Source organism: Hipposideros armiger, unplaced genomic scaffold (assembly GCF_001890085.2).
Source record: "Hipposideros armiger isolate ML-2016 unplaced genomic scaffold, ASM189008v1 scaffold_89, whole genome shotgun sequence".
Taxonomy (NCBI): Eukaryota; Metazoa; Chordata; class Mammalia; order Chiroptera; family Hipposideridae; genus Hipposideros; species Hipposideros armiger.
This window is the reverse complement of record NW_017731439.1, coordinates 513238-532298: the sequence shown is the minus strand read 5'-3', so window position 1 is coordinate 532298 and position 19061 is coordinate 513238. Positions and strand designations below refer to the sequence as shown.

The window sequence follows — 19061 nt, the reverse complement described above, 5'->3', positions numbered from 1 at the left end:
ATTAGAATGGAACAAAGGAGCTGTGTAGTTTCCTCAGGTTGCCATAACAAATGACCACAAAACTGACGGCCTGAAACAACAGAAATGTATTCTCCCACAGTTCTGGAGGCCAGAAGTCCTGAAATCAGAGTGTCAGCAGGGCTGCTGCACTCCCTTGAAAGGTGCTAGGAGAGAATCCTTCCTTGCTTCTTCCAGCTTTCGGTGGCTCCACACATTCCTTGGTTTATGGCTACATTACTCCAACCTCTGCTCGTGTCTTCACATGGCCCTCTTCTCTTTCTCTCTCTAATAAAAACACTGTCTGTGGATTTAGGGTCTACCAGGATAACCCAAAATGATTTCATCTCCAGATCCCTAACTTAATTACTTCTGCAAAGACTCTTTTTCCAAATAAGGTCACATTAACAGGGTCCTGGGGTTTAGACATGGACATATCTTTTGGGGGGCTACAGGTGGTGAGAGCTTCCTTGGTGATATTTTCATTTTGACTGCTGTATCACACAGAATCCCAGATTAGACAAGTATTCAGTAGGCTGTGATGCAAAATAGAGAAAGGTATTGGGGTTATAGAAGGACTGAAGACGGAAGTTCTGAGGAGGGTTTTGGGATCAAGGAAGGTATCGTGGAGGTTGTATTGCTTGTGAAAGATCATGAGGGATAGGTAGACTTTTATCAGATGGCTGGGGTAGCCTGGTGTGTGCAGATAGTGGTAGTTGCAAAGATAAGGAGCCATCTTCAGAGAACCGTAACTAATGCATTCAACTCAAGTGTGGTACTTAGAGAAATAGTGGGGAACGGGGTTGAAAAGTCCTAGCCAATTCACAGGAGGCTTGTAGTGTTGAGTTGAAGAATTTGTACTTTGTTTAGAGTTGCTTATCTATGAAAACACTGTATTACGGAGGTTTCTAACAAGGGCCTTCAGAGCTATGATAAAACCCTTTAAAAATATGTAGATTTTTTTTCTAAAGAAAAATTTCAGAGGGGTCCATAACCCTAAAAAAAGGTTGAGACCCACTGCTCTATTAAAAATAAAATGTTTTATGCTTTGAAGGTGTTTCTGGAAGATTATTGATTTTCTGTTTGGTTTACTTTGTACTACTTGGAAGATAATTTGAAAATGGAGCTCCAAAGATCTTTAGTCAGCACTATCTGTGGAATATATTATAAATGTTGCATACTAAATGTTAAAATACTCTTTCAGGAGGGATGTGAAGTGGGTCCTGGGTTCTTAGAAAACTGATCAAATGACCCCACACACACACACACACACACACACACACACACACACACACACACACACACACACACACACACCAGCATTCAGTTCAAAATGTAGCTGTGACTTCTGTTTTCTGTATCTTAATATTCTCTATTTCAGTTCACTACCACCATCCATTTAGAACTCCAGAATATATAAAATCATGACACAGTTAGGAGGGGAGAAAGTGGGCAGCTACATTCCTAAAAGTTTTTAAAAATATACTCTGTAAAACTGCTTGTTCTTTACTGTGCGTTTTCAGTGGAATAAAACACGATGTTATATAGCTGTCTGACCGTTTTAGTCCGATTCAGCTGCTATAACAAAATACCATAGCCTGGGTGTCTTATAAACAACAAAAATTACTCACAGTTCTGGAGTCTGGGAAGTCCAAGAAACAGCCCTTGTCAGATTCCACATCTGGTGAGGGCCCACTTCCTGGTACCATACATAGTACATTTTGCTGTGTGCTCACATGGTAGAAGGGATGGGGGATCAATCTGGAGCCTCTTTTATAAGGGCACTAATCCCATTCATGGGGGCACCACCCTCATGACCTCATCACCTCTAGATATCATCACATTGAGATTTAGATTTCAGTATATGAATTTGGGGGCAACACAATCAGTCTATAGCACTGACCATGTGCTACAAGGAGAAAAATTGATGTTTTCCATATAACTCACTCAATTTCTAAATAATTAACTGCCATGTTAATTTTTTCATTGATCTGCTTATTTTCTACCTGAGATTAATATTACTTAATAGATTTTACCTATACTTTCTCTTCTCTTGAAATTCTTTATATTATTATAAAAAATTGTAAATACACTCAAAAGTAAAGCGATAGTACAACACACTCACTCCCCTGTGGCCATCGCTCAGATTCAACTATTATCAAGATTTTTCTGTTTATTTGTTCCGTTTATCCTTTTTTGTTTCACCTTCTTTGCCTGAGGTATTTTAAAGCAAATCCTAGGTCTTTCTGTATGTATACCCTGACATACTTCTGTATGCATCTCTAAAAAATAAGGATGTTCTCTTACAGAACCAAAATGCCATTTTCACACCTAATAAAATTAACACTCCTTGGTATCATCTAATTGCTAGACCCTATTTAGACTTGCCCAGTTATCTCAAGAATATCTTTTTTAGGTATGGTGTGTTCACAGTGGGATTGTCTCTCATGTCTATTTTGATCTAGGGCATTTTCTGCTCTCTCTCTCTCTCCCCACCTTTTTTCTGTGTGTCCTGAACTAGTTCCAGCAACCGGGTCAGTAGTCCTGTGGCACTTCTCACATTTGGGATTTGTCTATTTGCTTCATTATGGTGTCAACTTTGTTGCTATGTTCCCTGTATTTCCTACAAATGGAATTTAGCTCTAGAGGCTTGATTAAAACCAGATTTAAGTTTTTTGGCAAGAATGCTTAGGAGGTGCTTAATACTGCATCACATCTAGATATGGTGTATCTGGCTACCCTGCTTCTTGTGATGCTAAAAGACCCCACTGATGGTTGTGTCAGTATCATTTATTTCATCTATTGTGGCAAAATGGTGATTTTCTTATTTTGTCATCTCTTCCACATTTATGAGCAGGAATTCTGTAAAGAAAACCTTTACCTCATCAACTAGGGCTGTTTGGGGTTACCCTGAAATACATTTTGTGTGAGAGACTGCCTAGTAATTTTATACCATTGTGTTCTTGATAAAAGATAATGAGTTTGAATCAGAATAAAAGGAATTGAATGTATCTTTTGTTTTAATGAATGTTAAAATAAAATCCTGAGTACTGCAGCAAAAAGTGAATGGGTGCTTTACAATTGAGATGTGTATGCCAATTGCTCTGAAAGTTAAAGGTGGAGATATATGAAAACCTTTTTTAGACTAGAATCAAGCAGTAGACAGGAAAGAGTACTAGATTAGAATTAAAAAATTGGGGGATTTCCAGTTAATTTCACCTAGCTCTGAATGTCTGATCCCTTCATTCTAAATAGACTGGGGTGTGTGTGTGTGTGTGCGCGTGCGTGTGTGTGTGTGTGTGTGTGTGAGCGTGTGTGTCTGCATGCGCGTGTGTCTGTCCCTAAAATAAATATTGTCAGTGTTCTCATGAAATTGTGTATAAACTAAAGAAATCAAGATTATATGCTATAGAATTAATGTTTAAATATCTTTAAAGGTAGGGAGAATTCTCCGTTGAATATCATTCTTTATATTTAAATTGTATTTTATGGGAGAGAGTCCTATAATCATAGTTTCTTATAATATCTCTTATTTAACTTTATTTACAGAATAAAATTATGCTAAATAAAATCTTACTTATTTGTCCTCAATCTTACGTTGAGCCAGTTTGTTTTTATTTATCTTCTGAATGTGTGTATTCTGGGGAAAGAACTTGATATGAAATGAAACTTAAGCAGGTCACTGTTCTTAGTGACCGTCTCTAGACAGCCTCTAATCATATTATTTGAGAGGGCCATTAAAAGTATATGCTAGTGTGATTTCTCCTGAGGGCAATCCCTTGGTATGATTCTGCTGTTTATTTAAGAATAATAACACTCTGGGTCTTTTCTGAAAGATAAAGAATGCCATTATAAAAGAATGCCTCAAAAGACCAGAGATAAGATCAGCATACTTATTTTTAGTCCCTTGAGCTAAGCATAAAAGCTGATTATTCCTCAGCAATGGTTTTAGTGCTGAAAATTACATTTTCCTACCTGTTGAATTAAACAGGTGCTTGTAAAACACCTATGTGCAAGTCATTATGCTAGGTGCTGAGTAGTAGGATTGATTTCACTATTCGGCAGAAGATAGAAAGAGTCCTCTAGGAATTGTGTTTCAGCTGTTTTGCCACCTCACCCTCATTTACTGCAGCCAGTAGACCCTGGCCTTTGGCCCCACGGTGCAGCCTTTGTCCTGTTTCCTTGTTTCGGTGCTATGTGGGCTGGAGCACAGGGATTGGTGGGGTTGAAGCTCTTCTCTTTGACGGCCACAAAGCTTGTACATTCTCCTTTTTAATCCTCTGCCAGAAACAAGGGTGATTTTTGTCTTTTTAGGGATATTTCAATTATTTCATCCAGTATACTGCTTGGATTTACTGTCTTTATTCATGTCAATACATATTTATTGAGTATCTTTTAAGTGTCAAGTATTGTTGAGTCTGAATTTTTAGAAATTCCACATCTTGTGGTAAGAAACTTGTTTCTTATTTAATGAAGTTTAATGAAGTTAAAACCACCACATTTAATGAAGTTAAGGCATAGTTTACTTATGAATTTATTAGATCTGAGGTTGTAATTTTAGTACTCTTCTGATATTTTACACATGATGTGACTTAAAAGTTCCTGTAAAACTGAAGAAAACTGGCTTCTCATGAAGAATTTCAGGACTTTCTTCAGGCTAAGATAACTAACCACAAATGCAGTAAAATCAGTGGAGCCTGCATTTAGATTTTATTCAGACTAACTTCCAGCTCTTAAAAACCTAAGCATATATTTTTGCACCATAAGTTACAAATTTATTTTCATAAAGGCAAAAAAGAAGTAGGATAATGTAGTGACAAGCATGTGGGATTTGACTAAGTTCTGGCCCTACTATCTCTTAACTACGTGGCCTTGGTGAGTCACTACCTCTCTTAGCCTCAAATAGGGGTAATTATAATGGAATGCTTCAGAGTTACTGAATTTATTATAATTGAACAGCTTCACAGTTGTTGTGAATGTAGTTCATCTCCTTTAATGAAGTGTTGTTAGGCGAGGGATGGGACAATGAAAGAGTGCACCCAAAAACAATCTCTGCTCCATTGCAGTTCTCTCCTTTCCATAAATATGAGACTAGTTCCAGTGCTGGCATAGCCTGGCTGCTGAGCTGTGGCTGGTTAGAGGTTCCATTCCGGTAGTGGTCAGATGATATAAAAAGTTGTGACTACTTAACTACACTACATACTTTCTTAACTTTTTAGGAGATTGTAGATACAGTAAAACCTTGGATTGCGAGTAACGTGGTTTGCAGGTGTTCCACAAGACCAGCAAACATTTCTAATACATTTTAATGTAGTAAATGAGCAATGTCTTGCAATACGAGTAGTTTGTTTCCGGAACGAATTATGCTCGCCAACCAAGGTATAATTGTATATCATTTTTGATGGTTGTCTTAAGTCTGTTCTCCACCCCCCTTTTCTAAAACAGCTTTATTGAGACATAGTTTATATCCCATGTAGTTCACTCATTTAAAGTGTACAATACAATGGCTTTTGATATAGTCAGAAAGTTGGGCATACATTGCCACAGTCAATTTTTGAACTTTTTAAATCATAATTCCAAAAAGAAATCCTACTGCCCTAGCCATCCCTCTCCAATCCTCCCACCCCTTCCCTGCCCTAAGCAATCACTAACCTACTCTTTCTGTCTCTGTAGATTTGCCTATTCTAGGCCTTTCATACTCGTCTATGGAATTATACAATGTATACATAGTGCTTTGTGACTGGCTTCTTTTACCTAGCTTGATATTTTCAAGGCCTATCCATGTTCTCTTTTTGTCATACTAAGATTCTTAGAGGCATGCTGACCTATCCTGTGGGAAGAAGAGATGAAATGACTTTTTAAAAATAAACTTGGCTGGTGTCCCATGACTGGTTGTCAGTCACAAAAATGAGAAAAACTGTTAAAAACAGTTAACTGTAGCTGCAAACCAAACAATGGTGTTCCAGTATAGAATGTGGAAAAGATTCATGTCATTTGTGTACGTGAATAATGTCATGATTGTTGGTACATCTTTCAGCATGGGTAGTATAACTCTATGGGACTATTGTAACTAAAATTGTTGTACCGCTGTCATTTTTATTGGCTAGTTTCCTCTTGTAGCTAATTTTCCTGCTGAGCGTTCTGTATAACTCACACATATTATATGACACTTATAGTTACATGCTACATTTTTTATTTTTATGTGGACCTGATGAGCTAAATGCTAGGTATTTTATTTGGAGATAAACAGTGATTATATATTAGTACAAATGAGTTGTTGAAAACAGGATACATATAAGTACAATCCTCAAAGCATATTCCTCCCCAAGTTGGTGGCTGTAGTTTTGTTTTGTTTTTTAAAAAAAGGTAGCCTTTCGCTTTGGAAAAACTCATACTCTCTGTGCCTCAGTTTCTTCCTCTGTAAAGTGGGGCACTTGGATTCATATTTAATTAGTGCTGACCATCTTTAACTCTATGGTTCTGTGAAGATCATTGGTAAATGTATTACTGATGGTCCCAGACTACTTCCTACATCACATTGAGAAGATTGTACTGTAATGGTGAATTTCCCGTCTTCTAATTAGTTATCTAATGTGGTTATCATGATAGAAGGCTAATGGTATGTCTTAGCAAAAATCATATTTTTCTGGGTCGGCCGAGTGGCGCGTTGGTTAAGAACTGGCTTGGGATGCCAGAGGGTCCCGGTTCGGATCCCACACATGAGGGCCAGTGACACTGCCCTCTACAGCTAAGATGCTGAACAACAGCTCAACCTGGAGCTGGGCTGCCGTGGGTCGCCGGCAATGGCTAGGCTGCAACCCCTGTGGCAGTGGGTTGCCATGGGCTACCGTGTGTAGCCAGCAGCCAGCGTGAGCGGCCAGCATCCGCAGTGAGTGGCCGTCCAGAAGCCAGAGACTGATCTGCCTCGCCCGGGAAGAGCACAATGATGGTGCCAACTTGGGCCAGTGAAGCAACGACCTCCACAACTAGACTGAAGAACAAAAGGACAGCAACTTGTCTGTTCCCCTTCCCCCGATTTCCCAGCGCTGTTCCCCTCCCCCAATTCCCCAATAAAATCTTTAAAAAAAAAAATCATTTTTCTGAACTAGAATTAGGATCCACGGTCTGATACTCCAAATGGTCTGTTAATACAAAATAATTTTTTAAATAGTATTCACCTCAAATATCAGCATATTTGATATTCAGGTGTTAGTGACAGAAAACCCAAAACAACAAATAGTTTAAAACAAGATTAAAATTTCTTATGGAACAGTTGGCCTAGGTCTGGTATAGAGCTTCACAGCATCACAGACTTTTTACCAATTATCTCTTTGTCCCTCTTAGCACTCTACCCTCCTCTTGGGTGTAAACCATATTCTTATTGAGCAAGATGGTTGCATACACATTACAGGGAGCAGGATGGAGAAAAGGATGAAGCAGAAGACAGAAGGCACTTTCAGTGCTCTGTTAGCATGATTCCTGGACTTCCACGTGCACCCCTTACACTGGCTATAACTGAGACGTGTGACCATTCACAGCTCCAAGAAAGCTGGGAAGTGTAGACATGTGCCTCGCAAAAAAATATAATTCAGTGGAAGAAATGGAGAAAGATATTTATTGGCATGTGGAGAGTCTCTGCTATAACCTGTCCGATGATAAAAAGGGAAACGAAGAGGTATTTTGCCATTACATCTCTTCCACTAAAGAAAGAAGGTTCTGTGTTTCTAGGAGCTGATACTGGTTTTCTAAATGGAAATGTCCTTTTAAAAGAGAAGAGCTGGCAACGTAATGGAAACATCTCTTAAGAATATGTCATTCTCTTTTCTGTAATGGGGTTCATGCATGGGATCTTCCAAGAGAGAACTGCTAGATATATTTCTTCATTTGAATTCATGAGTTGATATTATGATTTATGAGAGCCAGCCTCTTGTGGGTTTAGTTAGTGTGCTTTTTTCCCACTGAGCCCAGTAGCCCCTGGGGAAAGTGATCAAGCAGAGAATAGACCCAATCCTAGATGTGCAGTGACCATACTGGGAACATACATCTTGTAAGGTTTCATCTGACCTACACCACCCATGTCTGATTCCTGATCTTGAGGGAGGGAAAAGTAAAAAACTTGTATAGTCTTTAATATATCCATCTATAAAATCAAAATAATAGTGCTTTGCATGATGAAGATTAGCAGTGGCCTTGCAAAATGTGTTTATATAGGAAAGAGCTTTGGCTAATGATATGGCAAGTCTTGACTCTTAAAAACCCATTGAGAGGAAAATTATTCACTGTTCTGGAATGTTGTGACCTTTTCAGAATTTTTGAAAATACGTGATCAGCAGAACCAGACTCACCCTCCTGAATTTTAAATTGAAATAACGTATTTCATCTGTGCCATTGTCTCCGCTATTGTATTGTCTGTCTAAAATCATCTTAAGGATGAAGTCTTCCCATATCTTTTGCAAAAGAACAAAGTAGTCCCAGTAAACAAAGGAGAGACTTTGAGGCCATCCATGCCTAGGACTATAATATTTAGAAACTTAAGTTAATTTTCACCAGTGTGAAACTACCAGGCAGCCTGAACACTTTGCTGGATTCATAGCTATTTGAGGTTTGCTGAATTAGTCATGAGTATCTTAGATACTGTTTTATGGCTATAGAATTCTGCTACAAAAAAGTAAGATCCAAAAAACTGATAGGCTTTTGATTTATACAGATTAGCCACAGATTAGCCATCTGGAAATTGTTGTTGAACAAATGTAGCTAAGCTAATGCCTGTTTCCCAAAAGTCCCTTCTCTGTCTGAGTCACTTCAGAAAGGAGTCACTTATGGCCCAGGCTCAGAGATTTGGATCTGAACCAGAGGGGCCTGGGGAGATGTCCCAGGCTCAAATTATCCCTGACTCAGGAAAATTCAGACACTAATCTCAGTGCCAGCCTCGCACCAAAAAAACCGAAAGACCTTGATGATGATGAGCACTCCTATATGCCAGGCACATCCCCTGTAAACAGATGTTACCATCCTCATTTTACACATGAGGAAATTGAGACTTGCTTCCAGTCTTACTGGGGGGAGTGGCTAAGTTTGAGTCTACAGTTAATGCCTCTGCTATGGTATCTCTCGTGGAGCCCTCTGAGTTCTCTCATTTCCTGGATGATGAATTTCTAAGCCACAGAGACATTTTTTTTCTCTCATTTTCAAGGCTGTATCTTTCATTTATTAGCTTGTTCTTGTTTTACCACTCTAGAAGTACTTGTGATTGACTAAACTTCCTCGTTTCAATTTTACTGTGTACAGTGTAGGCCTTCTTATCTTTCCTCTTCAGGGATTCTAAGCTCCTGGAAGAATTTGAAAAACCAGTATCTTTTCTGGTAATTGAGAATTCACCAGTAAAATCTTAGAATTAATGTGCTCAACCCAGAACCCTCAAGAATGGGAGGTAACCTACTGAGGTTTATAAAGGACCCTCTTACCACTTCTCATAGAATAACTTGAACAGGGTCTAGGCTTTGTACTTTCTCAAGGGTCCAGGGTTTGAATTAGAATCACTGACAGCTCAGCAACATTTTTTGCTAAAATTTAGAAAAAGGGGTCCATATGTAGAGGAAATGTAGTGCTTTCTAATAACCTTTTGTTATACTTGAGTTTAGTTATCAAGTCACCCAGTCAGTAGACTGAAAAAGCTCCAAGTCCTTTAATTTAAAAGCAAATTAATCTTTCATGACTGCTCCATTAAACAGAGTTGTATTGATTTCTGTCTGGTACCCTGTGCTTTTCCAGGGAGTTGTAACTGATTGTTAATTTATTTTATGGACAGGTGTTGATTATGGACAGGTGTCTTAAATACAGTTGACCTATGTAGATTATCACAGCTCGCTCTTCTCTTTATTTAAAGAGTGGCTCTTTTTTCTGTCTTTAAGGCCACTCTGGCTCTTTACCTCAGGATGTTTTTTTTTGGTATCACATAGACCCACCAATTCCCAGGGTGGGTTTTCAGTATTCAAAGCTGTTTGTTCCCAGAAATGCCATGACATTTTCAGAATAAAATAAACCTTTATTTATTTTAATTTAAAAGACACAGTTCTGTGTCACAGATTGGAGAAGACTAAAGAGACATAACTAAATATGATGCGGGATCTTAAATTGGATTCTAGAAAAGGAAAACAACGTTAGTGGAAAAACTGGTGAAATTTAAATAAAGTCTACAGTTTAGTTAATAGTATTGTACCAGTGTTGATTTCCTGTTATTGTACTATGGTTGTGTAAGATTTTAACATTAGAGGAAGTTAGGTGAAAGGTATATGGATATGGGAACTCGTACAACTTTTCTGTAAATTTAAAATTATTTCAAAATTAAAACTTTAAATACTCACGCGCGCGCACATGCGCACACACAGTTCCAAATTGTTTGGGAATCATGGTATTGGCCTTTTTTGAGCCTCTTTAGGGCAAAGAAGATGACCTAGGATACATCAGCACACTCACTGTCCACAGGAAGCAGTGACAGAAATTGTTTCACTTGTGCATCATTCAGACACTTCCAGTCTGGTGCCAGCTCATAAGGTCCATGGAAGGCAGCAGGATCTCATGGGAAGAGTAGGGGATTTGGAGTCATGGATTTCAGTCCCTCTTCAACCATTCACTAGTAGTTTCAGTTTTGGCAGCCAGCTTGACCTTTCTGAGTCTCAATTTCTTCATTTGAATATGGAGGAGTATAATACCCACGCCATGGTGATTATGAGGATTAAATGGAATTTACATATGTGAATGTTAGTCATAAACTCTAAAACACTGTGCAGAATGTTTATTTTGATTAATATCCTAAAGAATTGTTTGAAGAAAAAAGAAGATTACCCGATTTCAGAGATTATACAAGTATGTTTGTTACTTTAGGCTGGCTCTCCCTAGGTGCTTTTTCCTAGATTAATTGTATTGCTGCATTGAATGCAATCAGAATCCATAGGTGATATATTTATAACTATATTTATGATGTTTTGAATTTTTTTTTTAAGATTTTATTGGGGAATTGAGGGAGGGGAACAGTGTTGGGACTTAGGGAAGGGAACAGCCAAGTTGTTGTCCTTCAGTCTTAGTTGTAGAGGGCACAGCTAGCTCAGCTCCAAGTCCAGTCAGCATCCGCACGGCAGCTCTCAGCTGCTCAGCTCAAGGTGCTGTGTTCAATCTTAGTTGAAGGTGGGCGTAGCCCACCATCCCATGCGGGAGTCGAACTTGGCAACCTTGTTGTTAGAAGCACATGCTCTCACTAACTGAGGCTTCCTGCCACCTGTTGGCAGCTCAGCTCAGGCACAGCTCACTGGCCCAGGTGGGAATCAAACCAGTGACCTGTTGCTCAGAGCTCGCGCTCTTAACCAGCTGAGCCACTCGGCTGGCCCGTTTTGAGTCTTTTATCATAAGCAGTCAGTGTGAACTTGAACCAGTACAACAAAGCAATAAGGTGAACATTATAGTTGATTTACTATAGAGATTTTACATGCACATTATTTTTATATATTTAAGCCAGTGTCTAGCCCTTTTACTTTGGAAGTCATGACACTAGGAATAGAATTTCAAATATGAAAGCCCTATATTTATCAGTTTTCCTGAAATTTAAAGCCAAAGCCATCAATGGAATCCATGGAATTATTTTCAGAAGAGACCCTAGAAAGATATATGTTCAATCTACCAATTATATGAGATTTATAACTTGTAGTTTGTTCCCAAGAGTATTCTATAACTAATTGAAAATGGGCCCCAGTCAAAATATTTAAGTTGTGCTACCAACTGTGATGAAATTTTATTTATTTAATTTTACACCTGAAGGATATAAAGTTGATTCTAAGTTCATATTTCAGATGGTTAAATGATCTGACTTCAGTGCCTGATGAAGAACAGCTGTGTGGCCTCAACTAGCTTTTAATTATTTTTGTTGCTCTGTCTACTGTCTATTGATGTAGCTGCTTCACTAAAACAGCCTCACATAGATCAGTCAGGTTCTTTTTCCAAAATCCCAATCTAAAGCCAAGATGACAATATGTCAAAGAAATAGAAGATCTTCTAGTAAAGTCAGAGCTGCTCATCAGTAGCCCTCAAGTGCTTAGCTTTGAATAAAGAGAACTATTAAAAAGACTGATTGTTATTGAGTTGGTGAAATGAATGAGTAAAATCTCTGTTATCCTCACAGAATGCATTTACCAATTCAGTAAAAAGTAGTTTATTAGGAATAGATGGAAACTTCCTTAATAAATGGGGGATGGGGGGGAGTGGGAACAGGAGAGGGAAAGTGAATGTGTGTCAAGCTATACACGTCATATTTACCAATGAAACAGCAATCTCCTTAGATTAGGAATAAGACAAGAATGCCCATTAACATTTTTAATGTTGTTCTAGAGATATTACACAATGCAGAGAAGAAACTATGTAAGGGGGAATTAAAATCAAATCATCATTAGATAATTACCTTATCTAACCTAAGTAAATGTTGATTGAAGACAGATAGCTATAGGATATTTATGAAATATCTATTAATGCTTGTGGAAAATTTTCCTCACCAAGTCTACCCAAAAAAGTCCAGGGTTTTCAATCAAGTCTTTTATATAAGAACCAAATTTGGAAAATCCTTGCAAATCTTTACAAACACCACAGGGAACTTTTTTCTATTTCCATTTACAGTTAAATTTTTATTTTATTCTCTTTAATAAGTAATAGTGCACATGCTATAAAAATACCAAAGGTATTATAAACAAGTACTCAGTGAAAAGTCAGTCTCCTCCCAGCCCTGTTAAGGCAACCACTGGTACCAGTTTTGATGTATCCTAACAGAGACTTTTTAGGCATATACAAAGCTAGCTTCTTTCTTAATTCCTTTTACATTAATGGTAACGTGCCACATATACTGTTCTGTACTGTTGGTTTTGTTTTGTTTACTTAGCAGTGTTATCATGGGAACTGTGCCAAGTCAGCACATAAATAGATCTATAACTTTTTTTTAACAACTGCAAAATATTAGTTTATGGCGATATATGCGCTTTAACCAGTTACATTATTTAGGTTGTTCCAACCTTTTGCTATTACAAGCAAGTCTGAAAAGAAGACCCTGGTACATATTTGTCTTTGAGTACACATGCAAGCACATTTGAAAGATAAATTCCTACATGTGGACTTGCTGGGTCAGTGGTAAGTCTGTGTAATTTTGCTAAGTTGCTCTCACGGAGGCTAACAATTTTACTAACTGACAGTTTCAGTAATGTGTGAGAGTGCTTTCTCCCACTAATGGGTAATACCAATTTTATGACCAATTAGCTTCCCATATGAATTTGGGCTCTTCAACTTTCTTGTATCTACTAGGATAGGATAGGATAGGTTATTCCATAGTAACAAACAACCTCAAAATCTTAGTGGCTTATGACAACAAAAATTTCTTTCCTTTTGGTACATGTCCATCAAGGTTTGGCTGGGGACTCTGCTTCATGCTTTTTCACTCAAAAACTTAGACTTACTTAGGGCCATCATCTTGAACATTGCTGGTTGTCCTGGCTAAGGGAAAGAGGGCCTTGCAGAGTCTCACACCATCAATCAAACGTTCAACCTGGAAATGACATCCATCAATTCCCTTTACAACTCACTGACAAGTATTCGTCACATAGCTCCGCCTACTATTAGGGGGCCAGGAAGTCCGGTCATACATGTGCCCAGAAGATAGAAAGCTGAAAATATTTTGTAAACGGCAGCTATGACTAACTACCATATCTCTAGTCTGTCCTGTTATCTATCTGTCAGTTCATGTGGTAGTAACACAAGTTTTTCTTTTTTGGAAAATTTATAACTATTGTCTCATTTTCATTTTTCGTATTGAACTAAAATTAGCTTCTCTAATAACCATCATCCTTCCTCCAGAAAAAGCAAAACTCGGTCAGCATTTTTTTTATTCTATCTGCATTAAATTTATAGATTTAAGGAAAATTGACATCTTTATGTTATTGAGTTTTCACAACTAAAAAAACTCATCTTTTGTATCGTTCATATTTTCTTAGGGAGATTGTGTATATTTATTAACAAGTATTTTTTGTTCTTTTAATGGTATTCTTTTTTATTTTAGTATCATCTGCAAATAATGATAATTTAAGTCCTTCTTTACAACCAGGTTGGTTTCCTTGAAGGAACAGAAAAGATATAACAATTCCTTAAATAACATACCTATCAAAAAATTTCATACTGAAGATTTTTTTTTATGATTCAGGTTTATAGTTAGCCCAATAAATAAGTAGATTAACATTACACCAACAATAAGTACTGTTTTCTCCAGCAACTGGAAGCACTTACCAAATATTTAAGAATTATATTTGTTTTGTGCTCTGCAGGTGTCTATTATGCCCACCTGTACAAGAACCAGGAGATGATGAGCCATTAATGTAAAATAAGATCTGGTTCTAAAGAAAGAGGCTCACTGGCCCATTCATCAAACTTGAGAGATGTTGAAAATTAAACACACGCAGGTAATTAGAGTATGGTTTTGAGTGACACAGGCATTGCTCTCCTATTGCATTTTTATTTCCTTTGTTGTGAGAAAAAAACATGGATTTGGGGGAGAGGGGTCAGTTTTTTTCTAAAATTAAGTAGATATTATATTACAGCTAAGGTTTAATTTCATGTTGATGATGAGAACTGCTCGTTGTTTCTTACTTCTTTTCACTACCTTTGTGTAATTATGATGTGAAGTTCATCCTGAGGGTATTTTCCTCCCTTACAACTTGTCTTTCATTTCATCCTCCTTCTATCTCAGCATTTCTCTGTATTCTTTTTCCTACAACCCATACTCTTAAGAGTTCCATCCTTAGTTACTCACAAGACTGTAAATTAAATACAAATCAGTAGTTAAATGCTAATAAGCAGATTATTTGTGAAATTATAATGCATGTATGGTTGTGTCTGGGATAGGGGTCAGAGGGGAATATGAGACCTCAAATTTGAATTCCTCACCACTATCAAGGTCTCATAAAGACCTGATGGAGTGATTTAAACTGAAAATAGAGACTTTATCATTACAGAGAAATGGTCTTGATGGCTCCAACACAGAATAATTTCTGGGAATTTGGCAGAGTAAAAATAAGCCCACCAAAGTAACAAACACCTGAAATAAAAAATGCTTAAGAAGACAAAGTTCAATTATGATAAACAAAGATAGCACCTCAGACTTGATTTTAGAACTTTAGCAATACCAACAAAAAGAAAAGCTGTGCACAAACCCAGAGAAAGCAGTGGGAATAGAAGAAATGGGGAGGGGGGACCCAAACTGTCAATAGTGGGGCTGAAAAGGATAAAAAACACAAAGACTATTAAAAGAAACTGGTAGAATTTAAAAAACAAAAAAACCCTGAAGCACTGTGATAAAAAGTATAAAGAAATTTACAATATCCCTTAAGGAAAAAATGGCATCAAAATAATGGGGTGGTTAGTAAAATTGAGGCTAAATGGAAAGATCCAGATTAAAGTACAGATGGACTAGACAAATAGGTTATAACAAAACCTATAGACCTAGTTTTTTTGCCCCTGCAACTCCCCTCTAAATAAGAGGGGGTGCAAATAGGAGGCCTCAGTAAAGGAAAACTTGAAATTATAGAGAAAAATAGGCTTTTGCCATAGATTGAGGGTTTGTGGAGTACTTATTTTCCAGATTTGACACTTAAAGACAGTATACCTACATACCTACTTATCAGTTTTGTAAAACTAGAAAGAAGGAAAAACTGTCCTTTGGAGAATAAAAGATAAGAACGGCCTCAGACTTTGCAACTCAGATAATAGAGGGAAGATACATTTAGGGAAATATTTACAGCATACCAGCCAAATTATCTTGCTTAGCCATCTGTCTTTTGAAGATAAAAGATTTTGAACTCTGATATCTTAGAAGAATTTCCAATAGCCAAATACCAGAGACGATTATAAAAGACTGGAAGTGCAGAGGAAACTTCTGAAATATAAGTGGTAGAGACTGGAGCACTTGGAAAAAAGTGAAGTAGTGGAATCATCCAGGAGTGGCATCTTAGGTATTCAGGCACAGAGCTTTTCAGTGCTGGATTTGCACCCGAGAAGCTGCTTTCCTGGCTCTGGGCCTCTACTCATACAGAAATGCAACCTTACCTTTACTCAGGGATAACCAGGGCCCAAGGAAAATCCTGCTAACCAAAGCCCAGAAGACTGCCAATGTATAGATTTGTCATAAGAAATAGAATTTTTAGGTGAACTTGAACTTTGACTAAGCATGAGTGAAATTTTTGCACTCTTTTCATTAGACAAGTCACACAGGAAAAACAATTAAAATCAGTGTATAACTTTGGTGAATTTAGAGTTAGACTAGAGGAATATAAGAAGTGTTTTAAGAAGTGTTCCTCTGCTAAACTTTGGATGATTTCTAAGGGACCTAAGTTTGACATTCACTGGTGTACTCTGGATATGGCAAGAAATGTATGCTTAATTCTTTACTTATAATCTATACAGACAGACAAATGCTAACGCCTTCTTCCTTTAAATCCTTTAATACCATTGTCCCTACTAGTTTTTATGTGCAGATGTAGACAAATATTAGTCAAATACATCACTGATTTTTTACTTTCAATTCAAAAAATTCAAGATACAAAAACATATATATGTATATATACATATATATGTGTGTATACACACACACACACACACACACACACACATATACACACAGAGGGTGCCAAAAATATGTATACACAGTTTAAGAAAGGAAAACTGTATTAAAATTGTAATCAATATATACCGATATCAAAAGATGAATACAAGTCACATTTGACTCCTGCGATTACAAGAGGTGCTCAAAGAGGTTACCATCAGCATCCAGACACCTGATTATGGCGAACTACTGCTTGAGCAATGTTGCCCACAAAGTGTCCACATCTATACATTTTTATTGGCACTCTTGGTGTGTGTGTGTGTGTGTGTGTGTGTGTGTGTGTGTGTGTGTGTGTGTGTATATCTCCATTCTTTCTAGGTTCCTTGTCCTCTCACCAAAGCCACTCAGGTTATCAGTTTCTTGGATATCCTTCCAGGAATAGTTTATGCATATTCTAGCACATTTCTGTATTCTTTAGCAGTCACATTTATCAAATCCAACTAGTAATAGATTTGTTTACAGTTTTATCAGTGACATGGTGCAGAGCAGTCCCCTATGGGCTGAGCTGCAGAGGCTTCACATCTACCCCTGACTATCAATACAGACATATATAGAACCTGCTATCTAATTCTCTCCGGCTCAGGTTATTGCAGTAGGGCCAAGTACTGGCCAGTGCAGTAAGCTACAGTGTGGCTCATCATTGAACCTCAGTCACAGGTCTGAGAGAATCTCTTCTTGCAGTTGGTTCCTATACTCTAGCTGAATAAATCAGGGATTTATCCAGGTTTTCTCGTATTTGTAATTTGTTCCTGAGACCACCTTTGGTTATGTTAGAAAACATAAAGAGTGCATCTTCTAAAGCACAGAGTTTGGACACTGTCCCATTTGGGCAGGGTCTTGTGAGACAACTTCTCAGTTTGCTGTTTTGTTGTCAGAAAGATGAGCTAGAGGTCAGCTAGTCCAAAACAGAAGTTATATTTGGTGAGATGTACTTTTTATAATTATTTTAGGTGATATATAAGTAAAAAACCCATGTAGAAAGTCACTATGTTCAGTGCCTGTTTTGTATATTATTTTGCAGCTAGTTTTTCTTGGAGTGCTCACTTCAGAGCTGAGTATTCTGTGGGAGCTTTATTAAGATTGATTTGTATGCAGGCAGTTGGTTATACCTGCCCTAAAAAATTTTTTCCATGTTATGCTCCAAAATAAATACAGGTGCTCCTCAGCTTACAATGGGGTTATGTTCTGATAAACCTGTTGTAAATTGAAAATATCGTAAATCAAAATGCATTTAATCAACCGAACCTACTGAACCTCATAGCTTAGCCTAGCCTACCTCATATGTGTTCAGAACACTTAACATTAGCCTACAGCTGGGCAGTTATCTTGAGGTTTCATCTCAAGAGTCATTGCCTCCTTCTCCTCACCAGAAGCAGGAGACACTGATGGGCATTTTGTAGACATGAGATGTAAAAACACATTATCTAAAAAACGCTGGCAACACAGTAGCATATCGGTTGTTTATACTCCTGATTTGCATGGCTAACTGGGGGCTGCGGCTCACTGCCACTGCCCAGCATCATGAGAGAGTATCATACCACATATTGATAGCCTGGGAAAAGTTCAGAATTCAAAGTATGGTTTTTACTGAATGTTTTTACTGAATTGCACCATCATAGTCAAACCATCGTAAGTTGGGGACCATCTATCTGTATACAAAAAGTAGTAGCTTTTCTCTATTCCAGGAATAACCAGCTTAGAAAATATAATGAGAAACAAGGTCCCATTCATAATAGGAATAAAAATATATGTAATAACTGGAAATAAACTAAAGAAAAGTATAAAACTTGTATTAATAAAGCTATACAAATCTACTGAGAGGCATAAAATAAGACTAGGATAAATTAAAAGACATATCATATGTCTGGATATAAAGACCATTCTCCCTAAAGTAAGCTATAAATTTAATATACATTCAGTCAACTTCCCAACAGGATTTTTTTTTAATTTATCTATCTAAAAAAATTGTATAACAATAGCCTTGAAAATATTAAAAAGGAAGAGTAATGATGAAAATATTGCCCTATTGTGTATGACAATGGTTAGTGTACCAAAGTTATATTAAAACGAAACATTGAGTGCTGATGCAGGATATCACAGACAGAAAAAGGGAACACATTACAAAATCCAGAAACAATCCCGTGCACATGTAAAAATATGACCCTGAAAAAGGTAGAATTTTAAGACAGTGAAGAAAGAATTTTGTAAGTGCTATTGGAACAAATGACTGACCATTTAGAAAACAATTTAGGTCTTCTTTTTCATGCCATAGAGTCAAGATGAATTAAATATTTACCATATTTGCCGGCGTATAAGACGACTGGGCGTATAAGACGACCCCCTAACATTTCCACTCAAAATACAGAGTTTGTTATATACTCGC

General features: G+C 37.4%; 1 protein-coding gene across 2 annotated transcripts in view; it reads left to right on the top strand.

Moving 5' to 3' along the window:
• RNF24 (ring finger protein 24) overlaps nt 1-19061 on the top strand; it is a 69239-nt gene that overhangs the window by 8195 nt on the left and 41983 nt on the right. The window contains exon 2 of one of the 2 annotated variants that reach the window (XM_019644627.1): nt 14346-14480. The exons of the other annotated variant lie outside the window; for it this stretch is intronic. The gene's annotated coding sequence lies outside the window, so the exon portion shown is untranslated. The remainder of the gene's footprint in view (nt 1-14345; nt 14481-19061) is intronic. 2 annotated transcript variants of the gene reach the window in all.